This window comes from Eretmochelys imbricata, chromosome 26 (assembly GCF_965152235.1).
Source record: "Eretmochelys imbricata isolate rEreImb1 chromosome 26, rEreImb1.hap1, whole genome shotgun sequence".
Taxonomy (NCBI): domain Eukaryota; kingdom Metazoa; phylum Chordata; order Testudines; family Cheloniidae; genus Eretmochelys; species Eretmochelys imbricata.
Genome location: NC_135597.1, coordinates 28,129 through 42,602, shown reverse-complemented (window position 1 = coordinate 42,602; position 14,474 = coordinate 28,129). Strand labels below are relative to the sequence as shown.

Genomic DNA, 14,474 nt, shown 5'->3' with positions numbered 1-14,474 from the left:
CAGAGCTCCAGTATGAAACTGTAGAAAAACGTGAGAGTCTCTGGATTAAGTTTAGAAGCATGAGCAACGAGGGTGGTGTCGTGGTGGGAGTCTGCTATAGACCACTGGACCAGGGGGATGAGGTGGATGAGGCTTTCTTCCGGCCAATAACGGAAGTTACTAGATCGCAGGCTCTGGTTCTCATGGGAGACTTCAATCACCCTGATGTCTCCTGGGAGAGCAATACAGCGGTGCACAGACAATCCAGGAAGCGTAGGGGACAATTTCCTGATGCAAGTGCTGGAAGAACCAACTAGGGGCAGAGCTCTTCTTGAGCTGCTCACAAACCGGGAAGAATTAGTAGGGGAAGCAAAAGTGGATGGGAACCTGGGAGGCAGTGACCATGAGATGATTGAGTTCAGGATCCTGACACAAGGAAGAAAGGAGAGCAGCAGAATACGGACCCTAGACTTCAGAAAAGCAGACTTTGACAACCTCAGGGAACTCATGGTCAGGATCCCCTGGGAGAATAACACGAGGGGGAAAGGAGTCCAGGAGAGCTGGCTGTATTTTGAAGAATCCTTATTGAGGTTACAGGAACAAAGCATCCCGATGTGTAGAAAGAATAGTCAATATGGCAGGCGACAAGCTTGGCTTGACAGTGAAATCCTTGCTGATCTTAAACACAAAAAAGAAGCTTACAAGAAGTGGAAGATTGGACAAATGACCAGGGAAGAGTATAAAAATATTGCTCGGGCATGCAGGAGTGAAATCAGGAAGGCCAAATCACACCCGGAGTTGCAGCTAGCAGGAGATATTTAGAGTAACAAGAAGGGTTTCTCCAGGTATGTTAGCAACAAGAAGAAAGTCAAGGAAAGTGTGGGCCCCTTACTGAATGAGGGAGGCAACCTGTGACAGAGGATGTGGAAAAAGCTAATGTACTCAATGCTTTTTTTGCCTCTGTCTTCACGAACAAGGTCAGCTCCCAGACCGCTGCACTGGGCAGCAGTCTGGGGAGGAGGTGACCAGCCCTCTGTAGAGAAAGAAGCGGTTCGGGACATTTAGAAAAGCTGGACGAGCACAAGTCCATGGGGATGGATGCGCTGCATCCGAGAGCACCAAAGGAGTTGGCGGATGTGATTGCACAGCCATTGGTCGTTATCTTTGAAAACTCACGGCGATCGGGGGAGGTCCTGTTACAGATTGTAACTAATAGGGCACGCACAGGAACTGCTGCGAATTATACCCGATAGGGCACGCACAGGTCGAGTCTAGGCTGAGGCACACGAACAAAGTCCACAACTGCAGAGATCCCAAAGATACTAAGTTTATTACGCTCGAGCGTGGTACCCCCCTGCTAGTCAGGAGGGGACTGCGAATGCAGGTTATACAGAGATTATATACCTTTTAGCAAAGCACGTTGCCCTTGTGCATCAGAAACCTTAGCCAATAGAAAAACCCTTCCCTTATCTATTACCTATCCCTGCTAGGTACGTTACCCATGCTAGACCATTACTTCAACTACACAACATGGTCCTAAAGCAATGCACCAGTAGCTTTTCTTATCAGGATGGGAGGCTCACATCAAGGCCAGAAGGCAGGGAGTTAGGAACAGACAAAGAACAGAAACCGGGAGTCGAGACAGGCTGGAAAAAAGAGGGAGGGTTTTCACAGGAATGCAGTATCTAAGGATCACTCCTCCTAGTGTGTGATGTGCTTGCTTTTAGACGCTGGTGGGCCCCAAACCAAAATGGAGTCACACATGCTAACTTTTCCTTAACAGGTCCCGGATGACTGGAAAAAGGTTAATGTAGCGCCCATCTTTAAAAAAGGGAAGAAGGAGCATCTGGGGAACTACGAGAAGGATGTGGAAAAATTGGAGAGAGTCCAGCGGAGGGCAACAAAAATTATTAGGGGACTGGAACACATGACTTTTGAGGAGAGGCTGAGGGAACTGGGATTGTTTAGTCTACGGAAGAGAAGAGTGAGGGGGGACTTGATAGCTGCTTTCAACTACCTGAAAGGGGGTTCCAAAGAGCATGGATCTAGACTGTTCTCAGTGGTAGCGGATGACAGAACGAGGAGTAATGGTCTCAAGTTGCAATGGGGGATGTTTAGGTTGGATATTAGGAAAAACTTTTTCACTAGGAGGGTGGTGAAACACTGGAATGCGTTACCTAGGGAGGTGGTGGAATCTCCTTCCTTAGAAGTTTTTAAGGTCAGGCTTGACAAAGCCCTGGCTGGGATGATTCAGTTGGGGATCAGTCCTGCTTTGAGCAGGGGCTTGGACTAGATGACCTCCTGAGGTCTCTTCCAACCCTGATATTCTATGATTGTCACTGTTGTTGCATAAGGGAAATGCTTTGTGCATTTGTGCAACTGGTCACCCAGTGTCACTGTTGCTTCATGAGGGAAATGGGTTGTGCATTAACCCGAGTGGCCCCTCGTTGCCTCTCTTCCTTGGTGAGGGAAATGGTTTGTGCGTTACCTGGATTGGCCACCTGGTTTCACTCTTGCTCCATGCGGGAAGTATTTTAGTGACGCCAGGTGGCCACTCGAGGTAATGCACATAGCATTTCCCTCATGGAGCAACAATGACAGTGGGTGGTCACTCAGGGTAATCCACAGGAAGGAAATGCTTTGTGCATTACCTGGATTAGCCACCCTGTGTCACTGTTGCTCCATGAGATAAATGCTGTGTGCATTAACCCAAGTGGCCATCCAGTGTCACTGTTTCTCCTTGAGGGAAATGTTTTGTGGATTACTCCGTGGTCACCCAGCGTCACTGTTGCTCTATGGGGAAAATCCTCTGTGCATAACCCCGCCCTTCCACCCAGTGTTACTGTTGTTCCAGGGCAGCTGCAGGCTGAGTTGCCTGTAAGGGTATGTCTATGCTGGCATTGAAGGACAAAACTTTTGTCTTTCAGAAGTGTTAATCCCCTCCCCCATCCCTCCACCCCGAAAGTAAAAGTTTTGCCACTACAAGTACCAGTGTGAACCACACATTGTTGGCAGGAGCGCTCTCCTGCTCGCAATACAAATGCCGCTCATTGGGAGTGGGAGTTTTTTGTTGGCAGGAGAGACGACAAACAGCGGCTACACTTCATGGCTTTTAGCAGCAGGGCTGAAGCCTAAGGGTATGTCTACGCTACCCGCCGGATCAGCGGATAGTGATTGATGTATCGGGGGTCAATTTTAGTCTAGACGTGATAAATCCATCGTGAGAGGCGCAAGCAGAGTCGACGGGGGAGCGGTGGCAGTCGACCCCATGCCGTGAAGACACCGAGGTAAGTTGACCTAAGATACGTCGACTTCAGCTACGCCATTCTCGTAGCTGAAGTTGCATATCTTAGGTCGATCCCCCCTCGCCCCGACCCAGTGTAGACCAGGGCTTAGATAAATGCATGGTAGAGCCTGAGTACAGACGGCTGCTTCCCTTTAAGCGAGACTTGGTTTCTCATAAAAGTTTTCTTCCTTGTTCTGGGTGTGGGAGGAGAATTTCCCTATTTTGTGAGTAGGTGTGGGTTTACGACCAGGGGAAGAGACAACAGTCTTCTCTGCACAGTGACTCTCTTGAATACAGGTGCAACGGGCTGCTTAACATATGAACGTAAGAATGGCAATTTGGGGTCAGACCAAAGGTCCATCTAGCCCACTGTCCTGTCTTCCGACTGGCTAATGCCAGGTGCTTCAGAGGGAATGAATAGAACAGGTAATCGAGAAGTGATCCATCCTGTGTTGCCCATTCCCAGCTTCTGGCAAACAGAGGATAAGGACACCATCCCTGCCCATCCTGACTAATAGCCATTGATGGACCTATTCTCCATGAATTTACCTAGTTCTTTTTTGAACCCTACTATAGTCTTGGCTTTCACAGCATTCTCTGGCCAGCAATTCCACAGGTTGAGTGTGTGTTGTGTGCTTTTTAATTGTATCTATGAAGGTCTAATGGGAGAGGGAGAAGAACCACTGACACAACATTGCAGATTCCAATGATAACTTTTGTTTTTCCCTCTTGTGTTGTGCTTCGTGTCAAGGGTAAGAGCCCACCCCTGTTGTGAGATGGAGAGCGTACAAGAGCCATGAGACACTGAGCATTGTTGATGCCAGGCTACGGTGATGCCATCTAGCTGGAAGCAGAGCAGACATCGCTGTCAGTAAGATAAGTGTCTGGTTTGGTGAGGAGTCTGGTCGCGGTGCACCTGGCTCCAGGCAGGGATGTGCCATTAGCTAGGTCTGTGTTTGTAAGAAAAGGTTCCTGACTAGCTGTGGCTACGAGCGAGACAAGGCCCCCATTATCAGGGGCTGCTCATCTGTCTGGCCAGGAGAGGTGTGTCCACTGCAGCAAAAGGTTGGATCCAGGAGGACGACTGTAGCTGGTTTCTTGCCTTCCTCCCCAGTTTCTCTCTCTCTCTTATCTACTCTAGTGTGTTGGCTGACACACTTTGTCTGTCTGTGCTTGTTTCTCCTTCTTCGGTCTCCCTTCATAGCACACGGGCAGGCGTGCATCCCCATTGGCTAGGTCTCGGGAGACTTGAAGAAGTAGGAGGGGACAAAAATCACGCGGGGGAGTGCGCGCGAGAGTGGAGCATCACTGTCAGTGTTGACTGAGTCTCTGTTCATCAACTGGGGCCGATGTAGATGGGATGGGAGAGGGAGGCAGGGATGAGGGCAAGGTTTTGCGCACCAATTGAATTTTGTGGAGTGATGGCTCCTGCTTGGCTTAATTGTGGTGCTTGCAGAGGAATCGTCAAGCAGCAGCTGCAGGAGAAGCTGGCAGAGGTTGACCTGAGCAGCCTGGACATTCTTGTAAGCGAAGATTAACAGTCCTCCGCTTTCTGCCTTCCGCATAACTGACTGTGAGTAAGCGGTCAGTGCTTTGAATTCCTCATTCTGTACTCACTCTAGTTTTCTTCACAGGCTGTGAGCTTCCTCATTGGGCATGGGGCTCTGTGGGATTAAGGCTGAGGAAGAAGCAAGTCTCCTCTGCAGAGTCACTATTTCAGGTGCTGTTGCAACAGGTGTTTTCTATTTGTAGTTATAAAGGCATAGTGCAACGGGGGTTGAGGGCAGAACCCTGGAGTGTGGGAGATGCGAGAAGAGCAGTGTTGCCGACTGAGATGCTAATTTTACTGTCTCCCCCCCAGCCCCCCTTGTGTTGGGTTTAGTACCAAGGGAAAAGTGGTGGGTCAGAGTCCAGTCCCCTCATGTGAGGGAAAGCGAAGGCAAGCTATGAGGGCTCTACTCACAGTCCACCTGGCTCCAGGCTGGGACTTTTTGTTAGCTGGTGCTTAGTGTGTAGGAAAAGGTTCGTGACTAGCTCTGGTTACGAGGGAGACAAGGCTTTTATTTTCAGGGGCTGCTTTTTTCTCTGACCAGGAGTGGAGTGTTCTCCCCAGCAGGAGGTCAGTCCAGCCACTGAGATGCTTTTCTTCCTTCCATGTTTCTCTCTCTCTGTCGTCTGTGGCCAACACAGACATGCATGCTCCCTCTTCTTGCCTCTTCTGGTACTGTCTCCCTTCACAGAAATTGGGCATGGATGCTGTTTGTGTGTCCTCACAGTCTTGGATGTAAGAGCCAGCAGGATGGGGGCAGGAAAGCGTGTTAGAGCTGCCAGAAGGGGGGCATAAAAGGCCATTTGACCCATCAAGTGTTTAGTCCGTGTCTTTTACTGCAATGGAGGTGATGTAGTACAGATGGGAGAGGGAGGCAGGTACTGGAAGATCTCATGCACCTATAGCCTTTCTGGCAGCGATGGCTCTTCCATAGGTGGTTTGTTGTTCTTGCAGAGGCATGCTCCAGGCCAGTGCAGCAGCCCCAGACAGAGGAGGAGCATGTGGAGGAAGTGGACCTGCACAATGTAGACATTTCACTTGCCAACGGAGCTGAGGAGGTCTCTTGTGATGTTGGAGGAGCAGGTGTTTGTTTGTGAAATATCTCTCTCCAGTATCTTCATAGTGAGGTGCTTCCTTGAGAACAGAGAGATGCTTCTCATTTCCATGGGATGTGTCCTGGGGAAGGTACAGCTCTGCCCGTAGCTGGTAATTGTCTGGGATTGTCCCTTTCCTGGAGGGCTGTAGTTCCTTGGGAGTGATGAGCATTTTAGGCGCTGGGTGGGCTGAAGAGGAATAAAGAATGGGGCTCCAATGAGCAGAAGTCAGTTACACCTGTGTTTCTGTCTGTCTTCCATGCACCAGTGGTGGCCTAGCTTACAAGTGTTCTCTCTTTCTCTTTTCAGTTCCTCATGAGATTGGGTAGATGAGAGAATGGCCAACCTGTGGCAGAGACCTAAGAAGGAGCAGCCACCCTGAGCCCATCCCTAGGGATTGAAGCCAGACAGTGATCTGCAGAGTAAGAGCAAATAGAAATTTGCTTCAGTTAAGTATTGAGGGAGGGCTGCAAAGACTCTTGTCGGTGGAGAGAATTTTAGTATGGGGTCGGCCCCTGAGGAAAGGCCTCTGAATCTAGCTGGAGCGGGACCCGCACCCGAGCGGCTCTTAAGGTCTGTGAGTTGTTGAAGGGCAGCAGGGAACTGAGGAGCAGCCACAGCCCTGGAACCCCCAACCGGTACAAGGACAAGATGGGGGAACATTTTGGCAGCCTGCATCATTGCACCACCTAGAGCAGCAGTTGCCCCATCCTGCCTGGCTCTGACTTTAAGCTTCTGGCCTCTGACCTGGTGAATAATGTTCTCTGTAAAACATGAAACACTCTGCGTTCTGTCTCTGCCTTGGTTCCAGGGATGGGTGGCCATGGTAAATCCCTCATCCCATTGTTAGTGTCGCTTTCACAAAACCAGCAACATCTGTTCAGTAGCATCCCCTGCTTTCAAATCATGATGGCCACCGTATTGTGTTACGACCATTTCTCCCAAACAAAGAAAGGTCCCCGTGCCTTGTCAATTCAGTTCACCTAAAATAGGCAGTGTCTCGTAGCCTCATTCCCATTTTTGAGAGACACACTGAGTCTGTGCTGCCACAGAATCAAGCCCCCGTCCTGTACTCAATATGAGTCACATCTTTGGATCTAGGACAGAGGTGGGCAAACTACGGCCCATGGGACCGTCCTGCCCAGCCCCTGAGCTCCTGGCCTGGGACGCTCGCCCCCGGCCCCTCTCTCGCAGCCTCGGCTCACTGCTCCGCTGGCGCAACACTCTGGGCGGGGGGGGCTGCGAGCTCCTGGGGCAGCGCAGCTGCAGAGCCCGGCCTGACCCGGTCTCTGTGCCGTGCAGCGCGGCTGCCTCTTGTGGTCCAGCCGCGCCGCCAGCCACCGGCGCTCCAGGCAGCGTGGTTGGGAGGCACAGAGCCAGGGGGTTGGATAGAGGGCAGGGGAGTTGGGGTGTGGATAGGGGTTGGAGGGATGGGGCAGTCAGGGGCAGGGGTTCTGGGGGCGGTCAAGGAGAAGGGGTGGTTGGATGGGGCAGGGGTCTGGGGGGGGCAGTCAGGAAGGAGAGAGGGGAGTTGGATGGGGTGGCGGGAGGCAGTTAGGGGCAGGGAGTCTGGGGGTGGTCAGGGGACAGAGAGCGGGGGAGTGAATGGGGCAGGGGTCCCTGGGACGCCATCAGGGAGCGGGGGTTGGATGGGGCAGGAGTCCCAGGGGGACTGTCAGGGGGTGAGAAGCAAAGGGGGGTCGGGCCATACCTGGCTGTTTGGGGAGGCACAGCCTCCCCTAACCGGCCCTCCAGACAATTTCAGAAACCCGATGCGGCTCTTGGGCCAGAAAGTTTGCCCGCCCCTGATCAAGGAGGTAGAACCGAGCCAGGGTAACTGAAACAAGATGAGTTATGTGAATTTTGATGATATAAACAAGCCCACACACTTGAAAACTCTACAATTCAATCCAAATTTCGTGAAATAATTACTTGAAAAATACAAAAGAAACAAAATGCATCCAAACCAAAAAGCACAGAAATTGAAACAGATAGTTGTTAAGTTTGTGTTGTGTAGCCACTGAAAGTCCCCTTTTCAAAAAGACAACATCAATTGCAGTTTTTTATGCTCTCAACCGCTTTTTTCTTGGTGTGGAAAAAAATTAGTTCTTTCATTTACTTGTGAATCGTGGCATGCTAAGACTACAATTGGAAAGCTAATTGTGAGAGTGCTTTTGCTTAAAAAAATTGAAGGGTTAACCATTTATAATTATTTTTTCATATGTTAAATGCTTGCTTGTTTTTCTTTTGTTTATATTACAGTGTGTCATTTTTATAACTGGTAAAACTTAGTAACCCTGAAGCGTTTTAAAATGTGATTAAGGTTTCTGCAAAAGCATTAAAAACCCAAACTTTACTTGCTTAACCACATGGCTTTCAACTTAGCTTAAATCAGAGCTGCTATCACACTACTGTTTTGTTTGCTACCTATAATTTGTCACATGACCTACAAGGATAGTTACAGAACCACACTTCTGGTGTTGGTTTCATAATGATACTTTTCTTTCATGCACTGTTGTTTTAGCATTGGGCTGTTGTTATTATTTTTTCCACTTTTTTCCCTTTTAACTGCTTGTGGGTGTAGGAAATGGCCTGTAACTACAAAAAGTGGTCCCAAAAACATCAGCTGACTGCTGATGGTTAAAAAAAAACAAAACTCAAATTCCACAAGGATAAATTAGGATGCCAAATAAGCAAGTTTAACCATCGGTGCATAACATGTTAATAGTCTGTATGAATGTGCAGCTTTAAATATGCAAGCGGTGAAACAAATGATGATCTTTACCCATTTTCAGTTTACAGCCCGAAGTATCTAATAAAAGGTGATGTGCTGCTAAACATCTTACAACTTAATATCAGTTTTTAGTTTCTTTTTAGCTACACATAAATTATGTCTCCACTTTGATAGCTTAATGACCTCAAATCCACAATGTTTCTTGGAATTTTCTACTATTTAGTCAAATCAAAATTGGAAAGTCAAAGTTCAAAGAAAGGAGCTTTGCATGCCTTAAATTATAATAAGCAAAGGAGAACTTATGGCATCTTAGAGACTAACCAATTTATTTGAGCATAAGCTTTTGTGAGCTACAGCTCACTTCATCGGATGCAAGCTGTAGCTCACGAAAGCTCATGCTCAAATAAATTGGTTAGTCTCTAAGGTGCCACAACTAGTCCTTTTCTTTTTGCGAATACAGACTAACACGGCTGTTACTCTGAAACCTTAAATTATAATGAAGCCCACTGATTGGAAAACTGTATCACAAATTGTGACTCAAAACCATAATGATTAGATTATGTTTTCTTTTCTACAAAAAGCAAAATTTGTTTAATACATTTTTATTACATATATTATGTTCTTGCTCATACGGCTCTCCAGATATGGTTAGCACAACTTTAAAGGTTGAATCTGATTTGTGTATTGTGGCAGTTCAATGATGAGACAGAACACAGCTTTATGCAAGCAAGCAGGCTGGTCAGCTGAGATGGGCTGTTCTGCCCCCTGCCTTCCACCTTCTCCTTTTATTATATTTCTCTCCCCTAAGCATTACACACTGCTACCGCAAAAAGATACACAAAGGAATGTATGATGTTGATTAATATACTTATTTACCATTTTTTATCTACTACAATCCTGGTTATCAGGCCTTGAGCCCAGGCTAAGAAAGCTTCCCACAGTTACTGTCCCAACAATCAAGTTCTCATGGTTCATATCTAGCCCTTGTCCTTGGATAGAGCAATGTGTGCATTGCTTCTACAAAACAGTCAGGGTGTGCCCTGCCTGCTTCCAGGTGGAATAACTAAACATGAACCCTTCAGTGTATCATCTTTGATATCTGTAGAGACCATGCATTTTACAAGGTGAAGGTGGGACAGATTTGTTAGTAATGGTCATGTATACCTCCAATATAACCGATATAAGACAGATAGAGCCAGTGGAAATGAGAGCAGGGAACACACATGCTTGGAACCAAACAAATCAAAGCTAGGTTAAGCAGGCAAAGTAAAAATGATTTTCCCTTGCATAGATCACAGTGAGTCAAAAGTAAAAGGAGAGAAGAAAAATCACCTCTCTCCTCCGCTCTTCACCACTCATAGCAGCAACAGCACCTAAAGAAACACAACTGGTGGACGGGTCCTAGCCTGGAGGCCTCTAGATAGTACAGACTGTGAAGAGCATACAGTAAGAAAAAGCTTAGCTTTGAATCCATTCAACTTGCTAAGTTAGGTATTGCTGTGCGTTTTATCTTATTTTCTTTTTAACCAATTCTTGCTTTCATGCCTCAGTATTTGCAATCATTTAAAACAGAGGATCTCAAACTTTTTGCCCGGGACCCCTTTTGAAAATATTGCAGGCTGCGACAACCTCCCTCCCCATACTGTGCCACCCTTACTTACGTGCTGCCTTCAGAGCTGGGCAGCCAGAGAGCAGCAGCCGCTGACCTGACCTGGCATGGCATGGTACTGCCACCTGTACTTCTGCACTGCTGCTGGCAGCGGTGCTGCCTTCGCAGCCGGGCGCCCAGCCAGCAGCCCCCACTCGCCAGCCCCCAGCTCTAAAGGCAGAGCACAAGGTAGATTGGCAATGCCGCAACCCCCCTTATCATCAGGACCTCCAGTTGGAGAACTGCTGACTTTTAACTACAGAAAGAAAGATTAACAATAAAACAATTGTATTTGCTAAGCAGTGCATTTGGGACCTTCCACTTGAGATAACATGGCTTGTGCGTATCATTTTCTATTAATGAAACGACAGCCTTTATATGAGCTCACACTGTCCGCTCGTGTCCCGGGCAGTACAAGATGCACATTGCTGGGGGTGGGGGGAGTCTGAGATTGGGAATTTGCTGCTCTTCTTCTGCAGCATGACATGTGCGTGCCTGGTTGCCGGCATTCACACTGTATAGCTGGGAGTAATTCACAACCTGGAGGCTGTGTACGAACTGACTGCTAGTGGTGCTTCTCACAGCAAAGCAGCGTAAAAAGCACTCCAGGTTGGAGAACTAAGGGGACACATCTGTTCAACAGTCTAGATCAGGGCTTCTGCCCCACTGCGCGGGGGGCTGTGGTGGGCTCCAGGCTTCAGCCACCAGATTGGAGGACTGGGGGCTTCTGTCCCACGGGAGGCCGGTGCTTGGGGCTCCCAGCTTTAGCCCTGTGCAATGCCAGGTCTTCTACCCCATGGGGCATCAGGGCTCACAGACCTGTAGTTGGGACTCGCTGGTGTAGATTGTACGCTGTGGAATGTCACACATAGGTAAAATGTTTTTTGCATATTTATTAACTACGTGGCTAACGGCTTAATATGTTGTTAAAAAGTAAGTAAATAACCTTTACAGTTGTCAGTTTTTTAAAAACCATTTGTTTACTAATTTGCTGTAATTTAACTACAGGCCAAAACTGTTGTTCTGGAATGACTGCAACAACAGTGCAGTTATTATTTTAGACAGTTTTATGTTCTAAGCTTTAATAATTTAGAATCATAGAATATCAGGGTTGGAAGGGACCTCAGGAGGTCATCTAGTCCAACCCCCTGCTCAAAGCAGGACCGATCCCCAATTAAATCATCCCAGCCAGGGCTTTGTCAAGCCCGACCTTAAAAACTTCTAAGGAAGGAGATTCCACCACCTCCCTAGGTAACGCATTCCAGTGTTTCACCACTCTCCTAGTGAAAAAGTTTTTCCTAATATCCAACCTAAATCTCCCCCACTGCAACTTGAGACGATTACTCCTCGTTCTGTCATCTGCTACCACTGAGAACAGTCTAGAGCCATCCTCTTTGGATGAAAAGCAGCTATCAAAGCTATCTAGTTGAAAGCAGCTATCTAGTTGAAAGCAGTTATCAAATCCCGCCTCATTCTTCTCTTCCGTAGACTAAACATCTCCAGTTCCCTCAGCCTCTCCTCATAAGTCATGCGTTCCAGTCCCCGAATCATTTTTGTTGCCCTCCGCTGGACTCTTTCCAATTTTTCCACATCCTTCTCGCAGTGCGGGGCCCAAAACTGGACACAGTACTGCAGATGAGGCCTCACCAATGTCGAATAGAGGGGAACGATCACGTCCCTCGATCTGCTGGCAATGCCCCTACTTATACATCCCAAATGCCATTGGCCTTCTTGGCAACAAGGGCACACCGTTGACTCATATCCAGCTTCTCGTCCACTGTAGCCCCTAGGTCCTTTTCTGCAGAACTGCTGCCTAGCCGTTCGGTCCCTAGTCTGTAGCGGTGCATTGGATTCTTCCGTCCTAAGTGCAGGACTTTGCACTTGTCCTTATTGAACCTCATCAGATTTCTTTTGGCCCAATCCTCCAATTTGTCTAGGTCCCTCTGTATCCTATCCCTACCCTCCAGCGTATCTACCTCTCCTCCCCGTTTAGTGTCATCTGCAAAGTTGCTGAGGGTGCAATCCACAGCATCCTCTAGATCATTTATGAAGATATTGAACAAAACCGGCCCCAGGACCGGCCCTTGGGGCACTCCGCTCGATACTGGCTGCCAACTAGACATGGAGTCATTGATCACTATCTGTTGAGCCCGACAATCTAGCCAGCTTTCCATCCGCCTTATCGTCCATTCATCCAGCTCATACTTCTTTAACTTGCTGGCAAGAATACTGTGGGAGACCGTGTCAAAAGCTTTGCTAAAGTCAAGGAACAACACGTCCACCGCTTTCCCTTCATCCGCAGAGCCGGTTATCTCGTCATAGAAGGCAATTAGATTAGTCAGGCATGACTTGCCCTTGGTGAATCCGTGCTGACTGTTCCTGATCGCTTTCCTCTCCTCTAAGTGCTTCAGAATTGATTCCTTGAGGACCTGCTCCATGATTTTTCCAGGGACTGAGGTGAGGCTGACTGGCCTGTAGTTCCCAGGATCCTCCTTCTTTCCTTTTTTAAAGATGGGCACTACATTAGCCTTTTTCCAGTTGTCCGGGACTTCCCCCGATCGCCATGAGTTTTCAAAGATAACAGCCAATGGCTCTGCAATCACATCCGCCAACTCCTTTGGTGCTCTCGGATGCAACGCATCTGGCCCCATGGACTTGTGCGCGTCCAGCTTTTCTAAATAGTCCCAAACCACTTGTTTCTCCACAGAGGGCTGGTCACCTCTTCCCCATGCTGTGCTGCCCAGCGCAGCAGTCTGGGAGCTGACCTTGTTCGTGAAGACAGAGGCAAAAAAAGCATTGAGTACCTTAGCTTTTTCCACATCCTCTGTCACTAGGTTGCCTCCCTCATTCAGTAAGGGGCCCACACTTTCCTTGACTTTCTTCTTGTTGCTAACATACCTGAAGAAACCCTTCTTGTTACTCTTAACATCTCTTGCTAGCTGCAACTCCAGGTGTGATTTGGCCTTCCTGATTTCACTCCTGCATGCCTGAGCAATGTTTTTATACTCATCCCTGGTCATTTGTCCAATCTTCCACTTCTTGTAAGCTTCTTTTTTGTATTTAAGATCAGCAAAGATTTATTGCAGTTTGCTCACGATCACAGGTCCTTGTACTATTTAAAGCAATCTTAGTTTTACTAACTAGTACTCATTTCAGTTATGCCCGTGATGGTTCGTCTGCACCCCAGTCGGGGATATTTCTGAAAGAGAGAAGGAGGACCCAAAAATAAGAGACAGCGACCTCATTGTTAACTGTCCTCCTCTGTCTGTACTCAAGGCAACAAGATCGCTTGATGGACAATTGGAGCATCACTGAACTGTGGGGAGGGCGGTTGTGGCTGGAAGTCTTTCCAGTTAGTATGAACTGCTGTAAGCTGTTGGGTGAGAAATCTTTTGGCTTTGAAATGGTATTTAGCTTGGTGATGTTTAGGAATTGGTTACAAAAGAAATAAAATGTGTAAGGCCATAAAAATCAGAATTGGTTTGTGATTTTATCCTCGTAAGTGATATTTTCCTAGTTAATAGACTTGTTGCGTCGAAGCAGCGTGTTGCGGTCGATGTATTTGGGGAATCTCTAGTTAGGTTAACAGAGGCTCGGGCATAATCGTTTCCTTGGATGACGTGATGGACTAATAATGAGCTTGTTCTGTGCAGTAGTGTGCTGGACAGTTAAAGATGCACATTTCTGGGGTCCAAGGCCAGGACTGAAAATGTGTGTATGTCACCCTGTACATCGTTTGTGAGCGGCTGGGAGCGACTGTACATGTTCATGTATGTGTTTGAGCAGAGAGTGGAGAGGCTGCTTTTCACTAGCCAAGCACAGTTCAAGGGAGACAGGAGTTGAGCGGTTCAGGTTCTACCCAGGGGAACGTCACTGGGGGTCACTTTGATTGGTATGTGGGCTATTTCTTGTTTCTGTGGGGGACGGTATACAGTGGATTTGGGGTGTTGCTCGTTTTTCACGGAACACACCCTTGACGGGACTTGGGGCATTTTATGTTCAGACAGGTTACTGTTGATGGAATGTACGCCACTTAAAGGCTGGAGATAAATTTAGTTATGGAAGGAGGGCTACTTCCTGTTTATATGGAAGAGAGACCATTTTCATTGGGTGGGTAGGGAACACTAGCGATGGAATGAGGAACATTTTCTAGTCAAAGGAGACAGTTTTTGGGGACATGAGTT

At 47.8% G+C, this 14,474-nt stretch overlaps 1 long non-coding RNA gene across 2 annotated transcripts; it reads left to right on the top strand.

Moving 5' to 3' along the window:
• Positions 1 to 4,521: 4,521 nt before the first annotated feature.
• Positions 4,522 to 13,748, top strand: LOC144257679 (uncharacterized). Of its 2 annotated transcripts, none has more exons than XR_013344571.1 (5): positions 4,522 to 4,985; positions 5,769 to 5,893; positions 6,218 to 6,330; positions 10,004 to 10,088; positions 13,447 to 13,748. It is a non-coding gene; the product is annotated as an uncharacterized LOC144257679 (long non-coding RNA). The 2 variants fall into 2 exon arrangements; XR_013344570.1 differs by having other exon boundaries at positions 5,769 to 5,897.
• The last annotated feature ends 726 nt before the right edge of the window (positions 13,749 to 14,474 follow it).